General features: G+C 37.0%; 1 pseudogene; it reads left to right on the forward strand.

Moving 5' to 3' along the window:
- Positions 1-23,444: 23,444 nt before the first annotated feature.
- LOC107539319 (ubiquitin-conjugating enzyme E2 C pseudogene) lies at positions 23,445-23,876 on the forward strand (annotated as a pseudogene).
- The last annotated feature ends 351 nt before the right edge of the window (positions 23,877-24,227 follow it).

The following is a 24,227-nucleotide window of genomic DNA, read 5'->3' on the forward strand; positions in this document are numbered from 1 at the left end:
TGAAAAAAGATATGGAAACTATGAAGGAAATTAAGAATGACATAGCAGAAATGAAGAATACATTGGAAGGAATACACAGCAGATTAGCAGAAGCTGCAAATCAGATCAGCAAATTAGAAGACAGGGTAGAAGAAAATCACTCAATAAGAGATCAAAAAGAAAAACTATTAAAAAACAGGACAGTCTAAGGGAGCTGTGGGACAACATGAAACATAACAATATTCACATCATATGCATGCCAGAAGGGGAAGAGAATAAGCAAAGGATAGAGAATTTGTTTGAAGAAATGATGGCAGAAAACTTTCCTAATCTGGTCAAGGAAAAAGTCACACAAGTTCAGGAGGCACAGAGAGTCCCAAGCAAGAAGAACACAAAGAGGCCCGTGCCCAGACACATCATAATTAAAGTGCCAAAAATTCAAGATAAAGAGAATTATTAAAGGCAGCAGCAAGAGAAAAGCAATTTGTTACCTACAAAGGAACTCCCATAAGGCTGTCAGATGATTTCTCATCAGAAACACTACAGGCCAGAAGGGGATGGCATGAAATATTCAAGGTAATGCAAAACAAGGATCTGAAACCAAGACTTCTTTATTCAGCAAGACTATCATTCAAGATAGATGGTTAAATAAAGAGCTTCTCAGACACACACATAAAAAAAGCTAAAGGAGTTTATTATCACCAAACCAGCATTGCAGGAAATGGTAAAGGGACTGCTGTAATGAAAAGAAGAAATAGAGAGAGAAACATAGGCATAAAAAGTTAAAATGGCAATAAATAAGGATCTATCAATAATAACCTTAAGGACTTTAAGGGAGACATCAACAGCAATACAGTCATAGTTCTGGACTTTAAAACCTCACTGAATTCACTGGATAGATTTTCCAGACAAAAAGTCAACACAGAAATAGTGCCTAAATGGTACATTAAATCAGATGGATTTCTTGATATTTACAGAACATTTCACCCCAAAGCTGCAGAATATTTATTCCTTTCAAGTGCACATGAGTAGACCACATGTTAAGACATAAAACAAGTCTCTACAAGTTCAAGAAGATTGAAATCATATCAAGCATCTCAGATCACAATGGCATGAAACTAGAAATCAACTACAACACAAACACTAAAAAACACTTGAACACATGGAGGCTAAATAGCATGTTATTAAACAATGAATGGGTTACCAATAAGATCTAGAAAGAAATCAAAACCTTCCTGGAAACAAATGAAAGTGAACACACAACAATCTAAAATCTATGGGACACAGTGAAAGCAGTCCTAAGAGGGAAGTCCATAGCACTTCAGGACTACTTCAAAAAGCAAGAAAAAGTTTTAGTGAACTATCTAACCTTACAACTTAAAGAATTAGAAAGCTCCCATGTGAAGCTGTCCAGTCCAGGGCTTTTGTATGCTGGGAGTTTTGTTTTTTTTTATTGCTGCTTTGATTTTATCAGTTGTTATTAGCCTCTTCAGGTTTTATGATTCTTCCTGATTCAGTTTTCCATGATCTCACCCTTATGTGGAATCTAATAAACAAAATATGCTGAGGAACAAAACATATCTAGAGACATAAAAGCATGAAACAGACTGATGAATCTCAGTGGGAAAGTGGGGGTGTGTGAGTGGGTGGGGAGAGATTAATCAAAGAACTTATATGCACATATGCATAACCCATGGACACAGGCAATAGTGTGGTAAAGGCCTGGCAGGGGCTGGGAGGGGGGGCAGATGCAGGGTGGAGGGGATCAATGGGGAAAAAAGGGGGATATCTGTAATACTTTCAACAATAAAGATAAATTTTTTAAAAGTCTTGTGAAGTTATCTTGAACTTAAAAAATATGACATTTTATGTAATATCACCCAATCATCGCTAATACACCAACATGATCTACTGAGCTAAGTTAATTAAATGATTGCATTGGTAAAAGTTATACAAATTTATTTAAAGTTTATACTTGTTTACAAGAGAAAGCACAAAGCCACAGCCAACTTATGAATGGGCTAAAACTGTAAGCATTTCCCTTAAATTGGGAACAAGTCAGGGATGTCTGCTTTCACCACTCTTATTCAACATAGTATGGGAATACTATTCCCAACAACCAGACAAGAAGAAGAAAAAAAGATGGCATGCAAATTGAAAAGGAATAAGTAAAACTGTCATTATTTGCAAAGGACATGATACTGTATACAGAGAACCCTAAATATTCAATAAAAAAACACTACTAGAACTGATAAGTAAATTCACTAAAGTAGCAGGATACAAAATAAATATCCAGAAATTAGTTGCATTTTTATATACCAATAATGAACTACCAGAAAAGGAAACAAAAAAATCCATTCACAATTGCTTTAAAAAAATAAAATACCTAAGTATAAATTTAACCAAAGATGTAAAAGGCCTGTACTCAGAAAATTATAAGACACTAAATGAAGGAATTGAAGAAGATACAAACAAATGGAAGCATATGATGTGTTCATGGATAGGAAGAATTAAAATCATTTAAATGTCAGTACTACTCAAAGCAATCTATAGATATAACATGATTTCTATGAAGACAACAATGGTGTATTTTACAGAACTAGAACAAATATTCCAAAAATTTATATGGAACTACAATAAACTGCAAATAGTCACAGCAATCTTGAGAAAAAAGAACGAATTTTGAGGTATCACAATACCTAATATCAAACTGTAATACAAGGCCATAGTATTCAAAACAGCATGGTACTGTCATAAAAACAGACATATAAATCAATGAAACAGAATAAAGAACCCAGAAATAAGCCCACACATTGTAATCAATTAATATTTGACAAAGGAGGCAAAAACCTACAATGGGGTAAAGATAGTCTATTCAATAAATGGTGTTGGGAAAACTGGAGAGATAAGTGCAAAAAAATGAAACTAGAGCACCTTCTTACACCATTCACAAAAATAAACTAAAAATGGATTAAAGACTTAAAATGTTAGACTCAAAACCATAAAAATACTAGTAGAAAACATAGGCAATAAAATCTCAGATATCTCTTGGAGCATTATTTTTGCTGACATATCTCCTAGGGCAAGGGAAACAAAGGAAAAAAGAAACAAATTGGAATACATCAAACTAAAAAGTTTTTGCACAGCAAAGGAAACCATCAACAAAATAAAAAAATAACCCACTAACTGGGAGAACATATACCTCTGTTAAAGGATTAATATCTAAAATTTATAAAGGACTTATGAAACTCAACACCAAAAAAAACCCCAAACGATCCAATTAAAAAATGACCAAGAGACATATGAAAATGTGCTCAACATCACTAATCATCAGAGACTTGCAAATTAAAACCACAATGAAATGTCACCTCTCACCTCTCAGAATGACTATCATCAATAAATCACCAAACAAGTGTTGGTGAGGATGTGGAGGAAAGGGGACTCTCATGCACTGTTGTGGGAATGTAGATTGGTGCAGCCACTATGGAAAGCAGTATGGAGTTACCTCAAAAAATTAAACATGAAATTGCCTTATGACACAGCAATTCCACTTCTGGGAATATATCTGAAGAATTCCCAAACACTAATTTGAAAGAATATATGGACCCCTATGTTCATTGCAGCATTATTTACAATAGCCAAGACTTGGAAGCAGCCCAAATGTCCATTGGTGAATGAGTGGATAAAAAATGCTGTAGTACATTTAGACAATGATATACCACTTGGCCATAAAAAAGAAGGAAATCGTACCCTTTGAAACAGCATGGATGAACCTGGAGAGTGTTATGCTAAGTGAAATAAGCCAGTAAGAGAAAGACAAATATCATATGATTTCACTCATATGTGAAATCTATTGAACAAAATAAACTACCAAAATAGGAAAAGATTCATAAAGAACAGATTGACAGCTTTCAGAGGGGAGAGAGGTTATAGAGCTGGGTGAAAAAGGTGCAGAGATCAAATAAACAAACAACTTCATAGACACAGACAACAGTATGGTGATTACCATAGGGAAAGGGGGTGGGAGGAGGTAGAAGAAGGTATAAGGGGGATAAATGTTGATAAAATGAGACTTGACTTGGGATGGTAAACACGCAATACAATATACAGATGATGTATTATAGAATTGTACACCTGAATCCTATAATTTTATTAACCCATGTAACCCAATAAATTCAATAAAGTAAAAGAAAAATAAGAGAAAAAAGGAGCTGTATATCCAAGTTTAAAAGTCTATACTGGATGGCTAAAGTATCTGGCCAGTTTACTTAGCCTGAAGAAATAAATATAAATGTACATGCTTGACACGCCAAATTTTGTGAATAATAATCTTGGTAGTTTCACTCATACATAAACTAAGTTTCCATTAATAATTCAGAAATATCCTTATGTACCTATCTGATCAAATATAGAAATTAGAACAAAGTAGAGATTATGAATTCTAGAAGAAAACACAGTACTGGAAAGAAGGTTTGAGAGAAGTTCCGTCACATGAGAGAACCAAGCTACAGAATGAAAGACCGGGAGAGGGGCCTGGAAAGGGTCTTTTGCTAAAGACAAGGAAGAAAAGAGGGGAGATGTAATGGAGGAATAATGTAATTTTCTCTTATTAACACTTCTTTGATTTCTAAACATCTTCCTACAGGTTCCATGTTAAACCCCAAAATAAAATTATGTTGATTAGCAGGAAAGTGATCTGGAGTAGAATAAGTTTGTAGCATGATGAAAAGCACAGTAGGCTTTAGAATTTTTAGGCTATCATGAATTTTTCTGTGTTTCTGCTAGTAGGCATTCTGAGGGTTTAATCTGTGTTGCTGACAAATAACACATTTCTGAGCCCTTACATTAAAATCTAATGTTATCACGCAGAATAGAATATTTCATTTTTTTAAAAATTTCTACTGTAAAATATATATGAAATATATAATTTGAAAATGAAAATAAGCAAACCACCAAATCACAAAAATTATTAAACATTTAGAAAAATAAGTTTATTAATAAAATATTTCAAATAAAGTGTAATACCTACAGTAAACAAATCATGTTCTAAGGATAGAGGAAGGCAAACAAATTTAATTCACTTTATATTAATACCAGATTTGAGCATGAGGGAATGCACACCACCTGGCAAATGCTGTTACAATTAAAAGATCTAAAGCAATGACTGAAAAACAAGGATTCCTGTTCTACCTATGGGATGAAATACTATTGAAATAACTTTTGAAATGGCATGGTTTTGTTCTAAGTATACATGACAGGAAGATTTTCTTTTTAAAATATATCTTTATTGATTTCAGAGAGAGGAAAAGAGAGGGAGAGAGAGAGATAGAAACATCAATGGTGAGAGAGTCATTGATCGAGACCACAACCCGGGCATGTGCCCTGACCGGGAATCAAACCCTGGTCGCCTGGATCCTAGGTCATGCTCAACTGCTGAGCCATGCCCAGCAGGGCGACAGGAAGATTTTTAATTGCTTGTAACTATCTGCTCCCTTCTTTCCCCTCCATTATTCTCTAATGCTTTACATTTTCCCATATTAGCCCTCTAGAAAAAAATTACAAAAGTTATGATGAGTATAAATATGTGTCTGTCAGTAAATTTCATTAAGTGAAATTCCAAAACTTTCTTTTGACATATTATTATTTGCAAAACTTGCACTAATGTTCATACACAGAATAAAAGAAATTTAAAAGCTAAATTTCTAAGTTTCATATCTTATTCTGCTATTGACCATCGCTTGATTTAATTAAATCCTAGCAGTCCAACTTTGAGTCTTCCCTTAGAACCTATTCTCCTGAAAAGCCTAGACTTTATAAGCAGCAGTAGCATGAAAGTATGCAGCACCTTTGTTTGGATAACAAAAAACAAACAGACAAACTTGCAACATCCAAATTTGTGGCCAATCATTTGATTTGTTTTTAAGTTGCAAGCTATTCTCAGGACACTATCTCCATAAATTTATATGAAATAAAGATGTCCCTACATTCTCTCTTGTCTTCTCATAATAGAAAAAACAAACAAAACCTATCCCAGTCTTCATATTTTCCACTCTTTCTAATTTTGAATTTCTGTGAAAACAAACTTCTTTTACCTAGATCTGACTCACTTATTCTCAATTTTCCTAAGGAAAACCCATGATTCCCCCCCCTTTAAACAGTTCAAACATTATCATTTTTTATTTCATATATTCTGTTCTTTATTCATCAGAAAGATAAACATTGATTTTCTAAACTTTAAAGATTTATTAGCATTTATTCTTCCCAACTAATCAGGCCTAATGTTTTAGTCTGTCCTTACAGAACACATTTATCCCATTTCATAATTTTAGTGTTATTCTTTGTCATTTTTGTCATTGTGTTATATATTTCTTGAGTTTAACAAAATTTTCCAGTGAAAATGAGGAAACCACAATATAAAAAACACAAATTGTTAAACCAAATTTTCATGCTTATTCTAAAACATATTTTTCTACAGATAACTATATATACCTAAGGTGAGAGAAACTTTTCAAATAGGCATTTCTTCTCTTTCTCTCAGTGTTGCTGTGCTAAGGGCAATGAGACAATACATCATCTATCTCTCTCTGCTTTGCCCTCATTACCAGGATCAGGAACTATAGAATTTGAAATGGAATGCAAAATGGTGCAATGTACTTTGTTAAGGCCACATCTTACTGATACTGTTGTAATTAACCTAGTTATTAATAGCAGGAAAGGAGAAAAGGGAAGGCCAAATATTATAGGCATGTCATTTAGGCAGCTTCACTAGGAAGCTAAAGCCTTACACTCCCCAGGGTCTACTACCTGCAGATCAATGGGGAAAAGGACAACACAGGGAGAAGAATAGACACATGCCCAGTAAAGTTGGGGTGACTTCAGAGAGGCACTTGTCTGTCAGTCCATCTGGGAACAGGTCATTGGCCAGAATGGGCTTGGCCACTGCAAGCACAGGAAGATTTGAGATATTTAATCACTTAAAGAAAGGACTTTGCTCACTTGATCTCTCTTGGTTCTCTTGGGACTCTTCTTGCAGGGGGCATGCTCTCTTGGCTCCCCTACATTTGCTCACATGACTCACAAACAATGGACTAATGAACTGGAACTAGCCTGATACTGAACTAGACCCAGCTACAACATGGAGAGAAAACTCTGGTTGCTAGCTTTTATTCTAGCTCTACTGAATCCTCAGCTATACCATTTCCAGGACTAGATTAAGAGAAATGGGACTTTGGAAACACAGAGATATAATTCCATGCAAACAAAAATCACTCCTCCTGTACAAGTCTCAGAAAATTTTTTTTCTCAAGATATCATAAGGACACCACCCCCAGCACTCAGTGGGAAAAGAGACACCCCACTTCCACTGATAACAATACCACAATCACTATCCTAGTTTCTCCGTTTGCTAGCTCTATAATCTTGGAAAACTGACTTAAATATTCTCTATCTCAATTTCATCATCTAAAATTGGAATAACAATAGTATCTTTGAATTGAGCTATTATGAAGATTAAATGATACAATATATGTAAAATAATTACCATGTTATATGTGTGTGTGTGTGAAAAATAATTCCCATGTCATATATTAAGCATGCAATAAAAATATTTCCTTACATTTTTTTGAGGGGGTGGAATTTTGTGGCTATATATATATATATATATATATATATATATATATATATGAAGGATAATTAATATAACATTGTATTAGTTTCAGGTGTACAATATAATGATTCACTATTTGTATATATTGCAAAATGACCACCACAATAAGTCTAGTTAACATCTGTCACCATAAGTATTAAACTTTTTTTCTTGTGATAAGAACGTTCAAGATCCACTCTCCTAGCTACATTCAAATATTATTAACTATAGTAATCATGCTATACATTAAATCCTCATGATTTATTGTATAACTGGAAATTTGTACCTTTTGACCTCTTCATTCATTTTGCCTGTCTCCCATTCCCCACTTCAAGCAACCACCAAACTGTTCTCTATATCTATGAGCTTGGTTTTTTGTTTTTGTTTTTGTGTTTACATTCCACATATAAGTGATTTTACCTTTTTCTGTCTGACTTATTTCATTTATTTAGGAGAACTCCCTCAGAGCTTATCCATGTTTCCTCAAACAGCAAGATTTTATTCTTTTTCATGGCTGAATTTCACATATATATATATATATATATATATATATATATATATAAAGAAGTCACATATATATTTATATTATATAAATATATATGTGACTTCTTTATATATATGTAAAATTGATATATTTATATATATAATTGATATATTTATATATGTGTGTGTGTGTGTGTGTATATATATATATATAAAGTCATATATATATGACTTTTTATCCATTGATCTATTGATGGACATTTAGGTAGTCTTCATGTCTTGGCTATTGTAAATAATGTTTCAATGAACATGAGGGTACACATATCTTTTCAAATTAGTGTTTTTTTGTGTATTTTTTCCAGATACATGCCCAGAGAAGGAATTGTTGAATCATGTGGTAGTTCTATTTTCAATTTTTTTAGGAACCTCCACACTGTTTTCCATAGTGGCTGCACCAATTTACAATGCAAAAAGGTCACCCTTTCTCCACATATTCACCAACACTTTCTATTTATTATCTTTTTTATAATAGCCATTCTAACAGGTGTGAAGTTACATCTCCTTGTGGTTTGGATTTGAAGTTCCCTGGTGACTAGTGATGTTGAGAGTCTTTTCATGTGCCTTTCAGCCATCTGGATATCTTCTTGGAAAAAAAAATTTATTCATATCCTCTGCTCGTCTTTAAAATCATTCTATGTTTTATCAAGATGTTTCTGCTCTCCTCTGATCAGGCCATGGTAACCACTGTTAATGATGCTGATGAAGTATTGAGACACTTATTTATAAACATAGAGCTTTGCATGCAGCTTATTTTTAAAAACTGCACACCAAAATCTACACAATATCTATAGATCATAAATATGCACATCAAAAAATATTTTAATGTAAAAACGTTCCATGAATATATGTTATTTGAATCCCTCAAATTTAGAATATAGAACTTTAATTCTGATTGCTTTTTTTAAAGAAGGAATTTTCATATGCTGTCAATGTGTTTAGCACCACTTTAGATATCTCGAAGTTATCTTGAAGTGCAGCAGAAATGTAGCAGACCATGTCTTCTAGGGTTCACCTTGTTACCAGGGAGACAATGAGAAGACCTCAGTTCTTGTCTTCTTGAAGGAAAGATTTCGATTAAGAGACAATGTAGAAAAGAAAGCAAGAATTTATTGGGGGGCTGATCTAAGATGGTGGTGTAGGTAACAGCTGTACCTGTCTCCTCCCACAACCACATCAAAATTACAACTAAAATACAGAAAAACCATCACTCAGAACCTCCTGGTCCTACAACCAAGAAACTGAAGAAGCAATGAGATTGGTAGGAGGGGTGGAGATGCAGGTGGATTGGGCTGAATCCCGGAGACTCAGCCGTGGGCCCACACCTGGTACCATGGTTTAAACCTGGGAGGGATATCTCAGTGTGGAGGTTTCCTGGAGGAGTGAGAGGTTCCAACCCCACATCAGCCCCCAGCCCAGTGCTCCAGGGCTGGGAAGAGAAGTCCCACAACTTCAGGCTATAAAAACCAGCAGGGACTGTCACTGACAGAAGTGGAGCTGCAGGAGCCCCAGGCTTTTCTCTTAAAGGGCCCACGCATTGACTCACTCAGGCGTTCTCCCTCTGAGCTCCAGCACTGGGCAGCAACTTGAAAGGAATCTGGGACATTTGGGGAAGAACTAACTTGCCTGAAATTGGGGTGAGATGTGGAGGGGCAGCTTTCTCCCAAACAGAAGGGCTGGCAGAGGTCATTGCTCCCCCTGACAGAGCCAGCAGGCAGGTGCCATATTTGAACCTCCAGCATTTGACTCACACCTTTGGCCTCACACTGGTGATTCCCAGAGACCCCGCCCCTCCATACCTGCAAGCTCATCCAGGCAATTTTCAGTGGCTTCTCTATGCAAATGACCTCTTGAGCCTCATGCTTATGACTTCCCTAAAATCTCTCAAACAAGCAGTAGCATACCCCATATGGCTTAATAAGTGGCCTCAGGCCTGGCACTAGTGGCAGCCTGCATTGGTTCATAGCTTGGCCTGTCCTGGACACCTCCAAACCCAGCACAAGTAGCAGCCAACTACGGTTTGCTGTGTAGCTCATGCTGGGTGGTCCTGAGCAAGGAACTGACTTAGCACCTACCAGGAGGCCCTGGAGACAGTGCACCTGGTGGTGAGACTCAACTACACTAGAGTACAACCTTGACACATCCACCAGTGATGCACTCAAGGGGCGCACTTGGTGAACACCAAAGCTTCACTGAAGTAAATCCTGGTCCATATGGGTGTCTCCAGTACAGCAGCTCTTTGGCTGTAGTTGCAGCTGGTCATCAAAGCGGATTAGCATGGAGGTCTATTCCTCCCAACAGCAATCAAGGCTCAACTACAACAAGACAGTGCACACAGCCCACATAAGGGAGCACCTAGAAGGCTCAGCTCAAGTGACTAGGAAGGCTGAGCCACTGGACCCTACAGGACATCTACTACACAAAGCCACACTACAAATTCCAGGAGACATAGCAGCTCTACCTAATACATAGAAATAAACACCTGAAAGGAGCCAAAATGTGGAGGCAAAGAAACATGTCACAAAGAAAAGAACAGAAGAAATCTCCAGGAAAGAAACTAAATGAAATAGAACCAAGAAAGCTAACAGTTACAGAGTTCATAATTTTGGTTATAAGGATGCTCAAGGATATTAGTAAGACTATTACAAAAACAAGTTAGATCATCAATGACCTAATAAAATACCTATCAGAAATGAAGGCTGCAGGAAGTGAAATGAAGAATAATTTACAGGGAATCAACAGTAGAGTAGAGGACGCAGACAATCAAATCAGCAATTTGGAACATGAGGAAACAAAAAGCACCCAACCAGAAGAGCAAAAAGAAAAAAGAATCCAGAAATACGAAGATAGTATAAGGAGTCTCTGGGACAATTTCAAGCAGCCCAACATTCATATTATTGGGGTAACAGAAGGAGAAGAAAGAGAACAAAAAATGGAAAACCCATTTGAAAAAATAATTACAGAAAACTTCCCCTACCTGGGGAAAGAAATAGACTTAGAAGTCCAGGAAGCACAGATGGTTTCAAACAAGAGGAACCCAAAAAAGCCCACAGCAAGACACATCAAAATTAAAATGCCAAAGGTTAAAGACAAAGAAAGAATCTTAAAAGCAGCAAGAGAAAAACGGTTAGTTACCTACAAGGGAGCACCCATATGACTGTCAGCTAATTTCTCAACCAAAACCTTACAGGCCAGAATGGAGTGACAAGAAATATTCAAAGTGATGAAAGGCAAGAACCTACAACCAAGATTGCTCTACCCAGAAAAGCTATCATTTAGAATTGAAGGTCAGATAAAGAGCTTCTCAGACAAGATAAAGCTAAAGGAATTCATCACCACCAGACCATGTTGGAAATGTTGAAGGATCTTCTTTAAGAAGAAGCTAATGAACAAAAGTATCTGACAAACTAAATGGACCCAGAGACACTGATGCATGCAACAGACTGTCATATCTCAGAGGGAAGAGGGAAAGGAAGTGGAGGGTGGGAGGGGATTAACCAAAGAAGTTATATGCATATATGCATAACCCATGGACACAGTCAATAATGGGGTGAAGGCCTGGGGAAGGAGTGGGAGTGAGGTGAAGGGGGTCAATTGGGGGGGAAATGGGACACTTGTAGTGCTGTCAACAATAAAGATAAATTAAAAATAAAATTTAAAATAAAAAGAATTTATTGGCCACAGCAAAAATATACTTAGGACAGTGAAACAATGAAGGTTCATAGAAGTAACAGGAGAACCTAGGCTGGGCTGCTTTGGCTCACCAGTCAGAGATAGAGAAAGAAAGGGACAGGTTCTGGGACCTTGGAGACAGGTTCAGGGAGTAAGCCTGGGACAAGCTACTGCTGCCCACTGCTTCCCTGGTTGCAGGTCTCATGGGTTTCCCTCAGAGGGGAGAAGGAAATGGTACAAGCATGCTCCCCTGGGAAGTGAAAGGGGGGGGGGGAGTGGGAGCTGGGTCTTTTGTTTTGAGTGTATTTATCTCTTTCTTGTAGGCAGAAAATCTTAGTGGAGGTCTCAGGAGAGTGTCTCAATAGAATATTCATCAGCTTTCTAGATGTATTCTTTCAGGGTCATGGGTCTTCACAGATGGGTCAGTGCCAAAGCAGGGGTCATTTAGTCAACGTGTCTGGTCCTGAGGCAGCCAGGGCACTACCTGTCTGGTTCTGCTGCTTTTCTGGGCCTGGAGCTGAAATACAACTGAGGCCTAGATATTATCTTTAGGGAGGAACACTCAGGGGGTCTAAACTGCATAACCATTGAAATGTTAAGGGAGGATAGATGACCCTGGAGACAAAGTTCTTGATTTCCCAGTTTTGCCCCTTGCTGTGCATCTGGGGCTTCCTGCCCTGGTGAGTTTCTATACCCTAGTTTCTATACCTGGGTTTCTGTACCTGGCACATCTAACACAAACCATTTACTCTCAAGTGTCCTTGGTTTAGGGAAGACAGGATTTACTATGAGGCTGCAAACTGCTATTTAACTATCTGTCTTAGTTTCCCTATTTTTCTTCTCATGGAATTTTCCTAGCTTCATATTATACTATAACAACCTTATGCTAATATCACAAATGTATTTTTCAGGTTATAACTTCAAACACACCATTAAGACAATATAAGACTAAGAGATAAATTGTAGAATGTGTTCCAAATGTTTTGCAGAGGGGAAAAAAAGATAAAACAAAATTCAAGTTGTAAAGAAAGATTCTATGAAATATGTTGCAATTAAACTAAGCATTAAAGAATTCTTGACTAAGCCTTAGCTATTTCATTAGATAAAAAGAATATGGCCCCATTTAATTCTTCTTTTGGATATTTTTATTCATTGAAAAAGTTTCTGAGCACCTTTATGTATCAGGGATTGTGGAGGCATTGGGAACACAATAAACCTAGTACTACATTCCTCACCTTGAAAAAGCCTACAGGATTTCCTGCTCTTGATGTTGGTGAAGTAGCTTGTTGCAGAGAAATTCTTCCACAGGGTTAGTCTTAAACATTAGAAAAGTTGGAGAAAATTAAAAATATATTTATTTGAATTTAGAATAATTTGAGTATCCAAGATTCTGAAGAGAAGGAAAGTGCATTGTAGTACTTTTCCAGAACGTCAAGACACTTGTTAAGCTATAAGAAGGGTATGATTAAGAAACTAATGAGGGAAGCAGAAAACAATGGATAAAATGCTGGTAACTGAGTTGAGTTTTTAACAATCTAATGAAACTGAGGAGGAAAAAAATTGGAATTCATGGGCCCCTAAAGAAGACAGCCCAGACATTTAGAAAAAACTTTGAAAGAGTGAGACTTTTGGATTAAAAGCAAACCTTTCATTAAAATCCAGTGTTGAACCAGCTCAAAGACTGGATAAAGATGATCTGTTCCTGCTCTAAGTGCAGGATAAATTAATTTTAAATCCTCCCTGGAGAATGATAGCATCAGGTAGAACTTCACAAATTTATCTCTACAATTTTTCTTACACAATATCTGTCATTTAATTTAAAAAATAAAAAAAGATTAGTCATGCCACGAGAGAAAGGTAAATGCTCAGAAATCAAAAATAAAAATTTTTATAAAAATAGAAATAAACTTCAGAGGATGCAGACTTTAGAGTCCTCATACAAGAATGTTAAAATAACTGTCATCAGCATTTTCAGAGAATAGATGAGAAGATAGAAAAATTTTAACAAAAACTGATATTAATCAAAATTCTAAACTAAAAAAATAATAAAATTAAGAAATATGTAACTACTCAGCCATGAAAAGGAAGAAAATTTTATCCTTTGCAACAGCATGGATGGATCTGGGGAGCACTATGCTAAGTAAAATAAGCCGTCAGAGAAAGACAAGTACCATATTTCACTCATATGGGGACTTTAATGAACAAACTGAACTAACAAGCAAAACAGAGAGACAGACTCATAAATGACAACAGGCAGACAGCTCTGGTGGGGGGCAGGGTGTTGGAGGTGGAGGAGGGATTGAGCATAAAACAAAGAGAGGGAAAGCTCATGGACACAGACAAGTGTGGTCGATTTTCGGGGTGAGTGGGGTGGGTGGAGGTGGAAGAGGCTACAAGAATGATAGGGGAAAATTAAAAAATAAAAGCAAATTAAAATAATTTTAAAAGATGAAGAACACATAAAAAAAGAAAGTAATATGTAGACACATTGAAAAGGAGACCAGAGTATTAGAATTAGAAGTTAAGTCAATTTAAAGTACCCACACTATAGAACAGAGAAGGGAAGAGATGGAAAATAAAGAAAAGGTATATAAAATATCTATCAGACAACTTATTGAATACCTAGAAGGAGAGGAGATAGTGAGACAAAAACTTATATGATGTTGCCTGACAATGTTACTAAAACAACAAAGACACCGACCTACAAATTCAAGGAGCTCTATAAATTCCATACAGGACAAATACAAAAAACATTTCATAACAAAACTGCTAAAAAACAAAAATAAAAAAATTTTTTAAGTAGCCAAGAAAAAAGATTCAGTAACTTCAAAGAATAAAGCTGACTTTCAACAGAAATAATGGAAGCCATAAAACAGAATGAGATGGCTGAAGTACTGAAAGTAACCACTAACCAAAATTTCTTTTCTTTTTTTTTTTTTTTTAAATATATCTTTATTGATTTCAGAGAGAGGAAAGGAGAGGAGAGAGAGAGAGAGAGAGAAACATCAATGATGAGAGAGTCATTGATCGGCTGCAGCCCCCAACTCGGGCATGTGCCCTGACCAGGAATTGAACCCCGATCGCCTAGGATCCTAGGTCGACTCTCAACCACTGAGCCATGCCCGGCCAGGCACTAACCAAAATTCCTATAACTGAAGGAAACATTTTTTAAAAAATTAAATAAAGACATCTTCAAACAGAAAAACAAAAACAAACAAACAAAAACAAAGAAAAAAACACAGCTGTTCCAGTAGAGATGCATTAAAAAATACACTAAAGAGAATTCTTCAGGCAGAATAAAAATATCCCAAATGAAAGCATAGTAACTGAGAGAGACATGAATAACAATAGAAAGCATAAATACATGGATAAATTCAAATGATTATTTACTGCATAAGACAATGACATGAATTTCCTGGGGTTTAAATAGATACAGTAAAGCACAAAAGAAGAGATGGAGCTGCATGGTCCAGAAGTGATAAAAATACTATTTTAGAGTAGACCTAGTATGTCAAAAATATATGTATGATCTCTATAGCAACCACTAAGATCATAACAAAAATGCTGTTGTACTTCCTATTTCTTTCCTTCTGTTTTATTTAGATTTAATTTTCTATTTTGTTTTCTAATTTGTTGAGATGGATACACAGATCAATGATTTTAGCCTTTTTTCTTTTCTAATGTATGCAATTAAGGCTGTAAATTTTCCTCTTTAGCTTTGTCCCACAAGTCTCAATATGTCTTATTTTTATTATCATTCACTTCAAAATAGTTTTTCATTTTCATTTTGACTTCTTATTTGATTCATGTATTATTTGTAAGTGCAATCCTTAGTTTCTAGACACCTGGGTTATTTATTTAATTGATTCTAGCTTAATTAGGCTGTAGCCAGAGAACAAATTTTGTATGATTTCAATCATTTGAAATGTATTGATGCTTGTATAATGGCCTAGTGTACCGTCAATTTTGTTATTTCTGTGTACTTGAAATAAATATAGAAAACCCAGAAGAATCCACATACAAACTCTTAGAATATACAAGTATATTTAGCAGAGTTGCTAGATACAAAGAATATATTTTAAAATCAATTGTATTTTATTTGTAATTTATATTTAAAAATGAAAATAATTTAAATGGTACTGTTTATAAAAGTATTGTGGTAAACAAAAGATGAGCCATTAAGATCCCTTTTAATGAAAATTTTGTTGCTCCAACCACCAGCAGTACACTCAGAAGATAGCTTCACGCTTCTCAGGCCCTTTAGAATTTTCTTCACTGACAATGAGCCATCTTACTCAAGAACAGGCCCTTCCTGAGGTAGTCCATAAACAATAACTAATCAATACCCATGGACAACTCTGACGGGATGTATTTGCTCAAAGGTCCCCCTGGATTTCGCCAAGGCTTTGTCAAACCTTCTTTAAAGTTTGACTTCTCCTTCTTCCTAAGTGTGCTTCCTCCCCCACTCTTCCACTGATGTTCATCACAAATAAATAAATTATACACCAAACTCCATGTCAGCATCCACTTGTACCAACCTGCAACAATTGGTACCAGGAGGCCCCAGAAAGTAGGCGATAAGATGGGATGTTAGTGTTGAATCACTTGCTAGTAGGCATTGAGGACCCCATGACTTGAAGTAGCAGAAACTACCTGATACAGATGCTGGTCCAATTGTTAAAACTATTATAGGTGATCATTTAGATGATGTGCCAGTGGAGAAGAACGTACTAGCTAATGCAAGTATCAATGTTTTGTGAAGAATCAGCTTAAACAGTATGTATAAGGACAATGGGATGCATGTCATTTATACCCCAGAAAATCATAATGAAAACCTGAGGCTGAGGACCTAGATTTAAAAGTCAGGGTGGCCAAGCTCCAGAGAATGTTAAACACCCGACAGGTTAAGTCTGTTATGCCAAGAACAGGAATCTAATTATGGGCAGGGGAGATGAGTGGGGAATGACGCCAGAACACATGAGATAAACATTTGTGACTTACACAAAAGCCAAATGTTTAAGGGTTCAGTGATCAGAGACATGCCAGGAAGTCCCTTTCAAAGGAAAAAACAAATTATTGCATCTTGTATATCCCATTATAAGAAGAAAGCACAATGCCCAATAGCCCTTTCTTGGTTCCAGGGGCAGCATATTCCATACCTGTGGACATATTTTGATTCACGTACCAGGTGACATGTAAGGCTGCAAACTTTGAGTGGGAACCTGAGTAGAAAAGGTTCTTTACCATGTCTAGACTGAAGTGCAAGCAACTCTGGCTCTTGAACCATATGATTCAGTTGACACTATGATATTAAAGATATCAATGCTGGGAAAAGATGCCATGTGAAACATGAAGCTTATGGCAAGCCCTAATGAAATAATCAGAATGAAGTCCTTTGATATTCTGAAATAAAGCCATACCATCAACACTGGAATTATACACCACTGAAATAAAAAAAAAAAAAACACCCTAGAGTTTTATTAATCTATGGTAAAGACTGATTGCCTGACCATGGGATACTAAGTGACTATGCATGTGGAAATACATATCATGAGCCGGACTCTATCATACCCAATAACCCATAAGGCCAGGCAGACACAGAAATAAACCATCATAAGATGGAAGTGATAAATCTTGGATCCTGCACTAACAGGACCAGATTTCATAAGCAAGCTGCGTAAATGGATACCCCAGACGCCAATGTCACTTAACACTATTGTTCTAGTGCACCACTTTTAGGTCATACCTGTGACCACGTAGAGGATTTCTTATGGCCATCTGATAGAGAAGTAAAATACCTGAGCTTGCTTTAAGATGAATCAGCTCAGTATGAAATGCAAGGTGAAAGGCTGCACTGTAGCATTACTTAGAAGTGTCCTTGAAAGACAGTAACAAGAAAAATCCTCCCAAAGATTGGAGAGTTGGGCAGGACAATTAACCATCCTTTTTGTGTAACCATTTAGAATATGTACAAACTCATGGGTGGATAATGGACTGCCTGGTCAGAACCTGGAAGGAGAAATATTGGAAGACAGATACAGGGAGGCACTGGTGTAGAAGTATGCGAATATACAAATGGGAGTGGGTACAAAGTGTGAAGATCTTTATGTCACATGTTAAAGCATATCAGAGCATCTACTACAGAAGCACTAAATAACCAAATAGAAAAAGTGATACAGTCTATGGACATCAGCCCCATCAGTTATCAGTCACCCTAGAGCCATAATGGGCACATAAAAGGGCTTGCCAAAGTGTAAGAGAGGAAGGGCATACAGGGCCCAACAGCATAAGCTCCCACCGACAGAGGCTGATTTAGCTACTGTTGGCACTGAATGCCCAACCTGATTGCAACAGAGGCCAAGACTGAGCTCCTAATATGCACTATTCCTAATGGAGTTTTGCCAACCATATGAGGTCCAGTTTGCAATAAAGGCCTCTTTGATCCTAAAAGGGGCAGTGACTTGATTTCAGCTAAATAGATATATATTTTAGGTGTAGGTTTGTTTTTCCTACTCTTTGGACCTCATCTAGCACTATAATCTAAGTGCTTACAAAATTTAATTCCACTAGCATGGGACCTACATCATATTGTATAAGACCAGAAGACCCATTTTATAGGATCCACCGGTGAGATTATATATCATATCACCAAAAAGTCACTGTTATTGCTGAATGTCACCTTTGCTGTGCCAGTTTAGAAGCAATTCTCTATGAGGACAGAATGCCATTCTCTGGAAAGCAGAATAAATATATACGTGTGCGTGTGTGTGCGTGTGCGTGTGTGTGTGTGTGTGTGTGACTAAAGAGCTTTATATGGCACTGTGTACTTAATAGAAAGAATACATGAGTACAGAAACCAAGGCATGTGATGGCTCCATTTATCATTCCCCATGATCCACTGAAGGACTCCGGAATTTCCATTGCCACTACTCTGAGTTCTGCAGGGTTTGAGATCCTGATCTCTAAAGACACTAAAGACACTACACTGTCACCAGAAAACAAAACAATAGTCCTTTTCAACTTCAGACTATAGCATTGCCATTGCCAGGGACTAGAAGGCAAGGAGAGTCACCATCTTGAAAGGAATAATTGTCCCTAATCATTAGAAAGAAGGAGAGCCCGGCCGGGCATGGCTCAGCAGTTGAGCATTGACCTAGGATCCAGGCGATCGGGGTTCGATTCCCGGTCAGGGCACATGCCCGGGTTGCGGGCTCGATCAATGACTCTCTCATCATTTATGTTTCTCTCTCTCTCTCTCCCTCTCCTTTCCTCGCTCTGAGATCAATAAAGATATATTAAAAAAAAAAAAAAAAAGAAAGAAAGAAGTAGAGCTGTTCTTTTACAATAGTAGTAGTGTTGGGCAGTTTTTAGCACCTCTGGTACTCTTGCCCAATTATGAGAAGTATAACAACCTTGGCCTAATAAGAGCATGGAGACTAAAAACTTACTCTCAGAGTAAGTCATTAAGATGAGCTGAGGTAATACTAAGATTGAGGACAATCTAGATTGAGTAGTGGAACAGGGAGACAATGAATCTCAGTGGCAACCTAATACCATCTTCAGTGATAGGTCTATCAGTCTTCCCACTAACCTTCCTCTTCTAAGTCTCCCCAGGATGACAGGTATATCACAGCCTTGGAAAAGCTGCTGTTGAAATGTGCATGAAGAAGTGGATTTGAGCAGCATAAGAGGTCATCTGTGAGGGACACACTACACAGGGTGGACCATGATGGACATAGATATGTACCACCCATTCCAAAGAATGATTTGTATCTCCAGCTTCTGAAAGTTCTGTAAGCTTTCCACAAGGTTTGTTTCAGCTGCAAAGAGACACTTCACACAAGAGTAAATCTTTCTGGAGCAGTTCACAACCAATGACTGATTGCTTCAAGAGTATAAAGATCTCACCATTTCTGCTCACCAAGAGGTATCTGTGACAGGCTATATTTTGCTCCTGTGCACCTTGTGGGGTTAGTCAAAGCTTTGTCAAGCTTGTAATAGTTTGACTTCTTTCTCTGCCCACCCAATCCTGCTTCTTTTTCCTCCCTTCCACAGGTATTGATCCCTTATAAATAGCCTATACACCTAACATTTTCTCATTGCTTTTGAAAGATCCAACCTGTGACAATCATCAAAAACTCCAAACACCCAGAAAAAAATCTAACAAAACATGTGTGACTTTGCAAAAAATGGGAAAATATGTTATTAAGAGAAAGTAAGGAAGAAAAAATAAATGGAGGAATCATTCATGTTATGGATTAAAGGTCAATTTTATACAGATGCCCATTCTTTTCAAATTGATCTATAAATGTAATGCAATCCCCCTAAAACATCTCAGCAAGTTTTATTTGTGGAAATTGATAACCTTATTTTAACATTTATATGGAAATTCAAAATCACAATAACAAAACCCCCAAAAAGATGAACAATTTTGGAGAACTACAATTCAGGGAAACATAAATCATAAAGCCACAATAATTAAGAGAATGTAGTTATGGCATAAAAGATAGACAAACAATGGAATAAAAAAAGAGGTTCAAAAATACATACATAGATACTTTATTTATGACAAAGTGATGCTGAAGAGCAGTGGATGAAAGGATGGTCATTTCAGTATATGGTTTTGAATCAATAGTTTGCGCATGGAAAAAATTTCATCTTACCACCTACCTCAAGTCATATTCAAAAATCGATCAGGCTGACGAATGTCAGAGGGATGGAGGAGGGCGGGTAGGTGGAGGGGGAGAGAGTAACCAAAGAATTTATATGCATATATGCACAACCCAAGGACACGGACAATGGTAGGGAGAGGGATTGGAGAGGGGGAGGGGACAGGGTAGAACAGGTCATTGGGGAGAAAAAGGGACATCTGTAATATTTTAAACAAAATAAAAACAAAAATCAATTCTAGGTGAACTATAGACATGAATATAAAAGATAAAAGAGTAGAGCTTCTAGCAAATAATATAGAATATATTCATGACATTGGAATAGACAAGTATTTTTTGAACAGGACGTACACATACACACACACACACAAGATTAATCATCTCTTCATCAAAAGACAATATTATGACAGTAAAAGTGCACAGTAGAAGTGGGAGAAGTTGTAATCAACAAAGAATTTGATTCCAAATAACCAAAAAAACACCTACAAATCAATAAGAAAAAGATGAACCCATAGTAAAGTGAAAAAATCTGAATGGAGATTATTTGTAAAATGCAGGAGTGGGTAGTGACTGTGAGGGGCACAAGAGGGGCTCATGGGTGTGTGAAAATTATTTAGCTGCATGCATATGATCTTTATACTTACTTTAAAAATAATGTTATATGCTCAGTACAGTGCTAGATAAAAGGAAACTCAGATATATGCAGATTTAATTTGTGAACTTCATTTGCCATATATGCAGTGCATCAAAAGAATGGGAGAGCCTGGCTGGGCATGGCTCAGTGGTTGAGCATCGACCTAGGATCCAGGAGATTGCGGTTCGATTCCCAGTCAGGGCACACACCAGGGTTGGGGACTCGATCCCTGGTCAGGGGCTTTCAGGAGGCAGTCAATCAATGACTTTCTCATCATTGATGTTTCTATCTGTCTCTCTCCCTCTTCCTTCCTCTCTCTGAAATCAATAAAGATATATATATTTTTAAAAAGAATGGGGATCTGAGCACAAGAATAACATAAAAACCAATCCATCCTCACAGACCGTAGGAAGGGCTGAGTAGAGAGTGAGTCCCTGATGTCTGTGCCAAGATCATCACACCCTTGGCACAGCTATGCCTGCCCATGTGCCATGCTCACTTTATAGAAGAACATTTTTCTAACTCTAATGCTATAGACCTAACACAAAATTCTGTTTCTAGGATAACATCCTGCGCCATACCTTATGTTTTTCTTTGGCTGTTGAACTGAAATAGTCATTGGTTCTGTTATCTTTAAGTGGAGGGACTTTCAGTGCTACATTTATGAATTTCTCATTTTTTAAGTGGATAAACCTGGCCAGCAACACTACCCTGAATACTTTTTATTAGTACAAGTACCATCCATTTGTACGTTCTTCACAGGGGAAAATCTGGTTTTTGGATGTTTGATTTGGCCAACAGACATCCTGCCAAGTTTATAGTGATAGATGAGAGTTTTCTAACAACAGCATGAGGAATATTTCCCATCCAGGGATGAGTGACTACTGATGGGAGTTTGCATGTCTGGCAAGACATCACATGAACCAGGCCAAACCAAACATTGAGTGGAAAACGCCACTCAGAATGGCATTCCGTGGGCCGAGGCCCCCTGTGGCTAGCCCACATGTGCAACTGACTGTACTTAGTAATGAAGCAGCAGCCAAACAGTACTACACATACTGTGCAGAAAGTGTACCTTGGCCATGTGGAGGGGAGGATGACAGGGCCCCTGGGACACCATCCGAGGGTTACTTAGAAGAGTACACTCTGAGTATATTCCAGGAGTCCTTAAAGCCAGAGATACTTTTTATGTTGTTTTAAGGAAATATTTTGAGCATAAATGAATTTTGTGACCCATATGTCTACATATTTTCCTTCTTGTACTAGGAGAAAAGAAACCTTGTTCCACATATCTACAAAGTGGAAAAAATCAGAAGAGAGAGAAAATGTTACTTAAATAATATATGTGTCCTACCAGATCCTGCCATCTCTCTTCAACCTTTTTATTCCTCAATTGCAAATTCATTAGTTAGGAACAGTGTTACTATACATTTTGCATTATTCATATCCAAAACTATTGAACATTTATTCTTACATCTACTTTGTTAATTTATTTAAAAACTTTACAATGTGCTGTAGAAGTACATCTTAAAACTGTGCCTCCACTGAGAAAACTTGTGAAGAAAGAAAACAAACTGATTCATCATACCTAAATCTGCATATACTACAACTTATCTATTACTTCTCTTCATTGGCACAAATAATTGAGTTTTTTGTGTATTTATTTGAAAAGTGGTAAAGGTAGGGTGGGGGAGTGGAAGTGGAAGATGGTATAGAAGGGACAAATGGAGATGGAAAAGAAAAATAAATAAAATAAAATAATAAATTTAAAAAATAATGAGAAGAGCAGAGTTTTAAACCCAGAAAATCATGGGTCATTGGGGAGAAAAAGGGACATCTGTAATATTTTGGACAAAAGTTTAAAAAAAAAGAAACCAACACTTTTAATTATTATACTGTAATGCCTGAATGTATATGAAAACACTTTTGTAAATTGTAAGACAATGCACTACTGTTACTTGTTATGGGCAATCAATAAACACTATAGTAAGATTTAAAAAGTATGTGATGCTTACCCATTGTGTCTAAAACCAGAAAGCATGATGATGCATGTATGTGGCAAATTCAGAGCAATAGAGTATCCCAAAGAAGGTGGGAAATCACTTTACTTAGGTTATGTTACAGTAGACTTCACAGAGCAGTTGAAGATGGTAGAAGATTCCCAAGTGTGGAAAGATTAATTATAAAAATTCTGTGAACTTCAAAAAATTGAGGCAGTTACAGTCGTGTTCTCCAAGTTCCTGTGTCCCTGCCAGCACTGCCCGGATAGCCTCCCAGAACCGCTACCCCGGGACCCCGTTTACAGCAGGAGCTGATGACCCTCATGATGTCTGGCGACAAAGGAATTTCTGCCTTCCCTGAATCACATAACTTTTTCAAATGGATGGGGACCATCCATGGAGCAGCTGGCACAGTATACAAAGACCTGAAGTATAAGCTCTCCCTAAAGTTCCCCAGTGTCTACAGGTACAATGCACCCATGGTAAAATTCCTCATGCCCTGCTACCACCCCAACTTAGACACCCAGGGTAAAATCTGCCTGGACATCCTAAAGGACAAGTGGTCTGCCCTATATGACATCAGGACCATCCTGCTTTCCATCCAGAGCCTGCTAGGAGAACCCAACATCAATAGCCCATTGAACATGTACACTGCGAAGCTCTGGAAAAAGCCCACAGCCTTTAAGAAGGACTTACAAGAAACCTATATAAAGCAGGTCTCCAGCCAAGAGCCTTGACCTGGGCTGTCCAACCTCCCTCCTTGTACTGTCTTTTTATTTTTTCCTTAGATGGTTGTCCTTGTCTTGATTTCTGTATAGGACTCCGTATCTTCAGCTGTGATGTCATATTTTGTTTTTGTTTTTTAAATTAAGTCTCTGGTTGAGCACCTGTGATGAATATATTAAATAAATACATTTTGGGTTTTGAAAAAATAAATAAAGGAAGATTGTGCAGATATGTATCAGATTAATTATATCACATGCATTAGTATCTCTAAGATTAGCAATGGCTATTAATATCCAATTTCCAAAAATATACCTATTTCCTATCAGATAAATTCTTATAACTAGAACAGCATAGTTTTTCCA

The sequence above is a fragment of the Miniopterus natalensis genome, chromosome 2 (assembly GCF_054644295.1).
Source record: "Miniopterus natalensis isolate mMinNat1 chromosome 2, mMinNat1.hap1, whole genome shotgun sequence".
In the NCBI taxonomy this organism is placed as follows: domain Eukaryota; kingdom Metazoa; phylum Chordata; class Mammalia; order Chiroptera; family Miniopteridae; genus Miniopterus; species Miniopterus natalensis.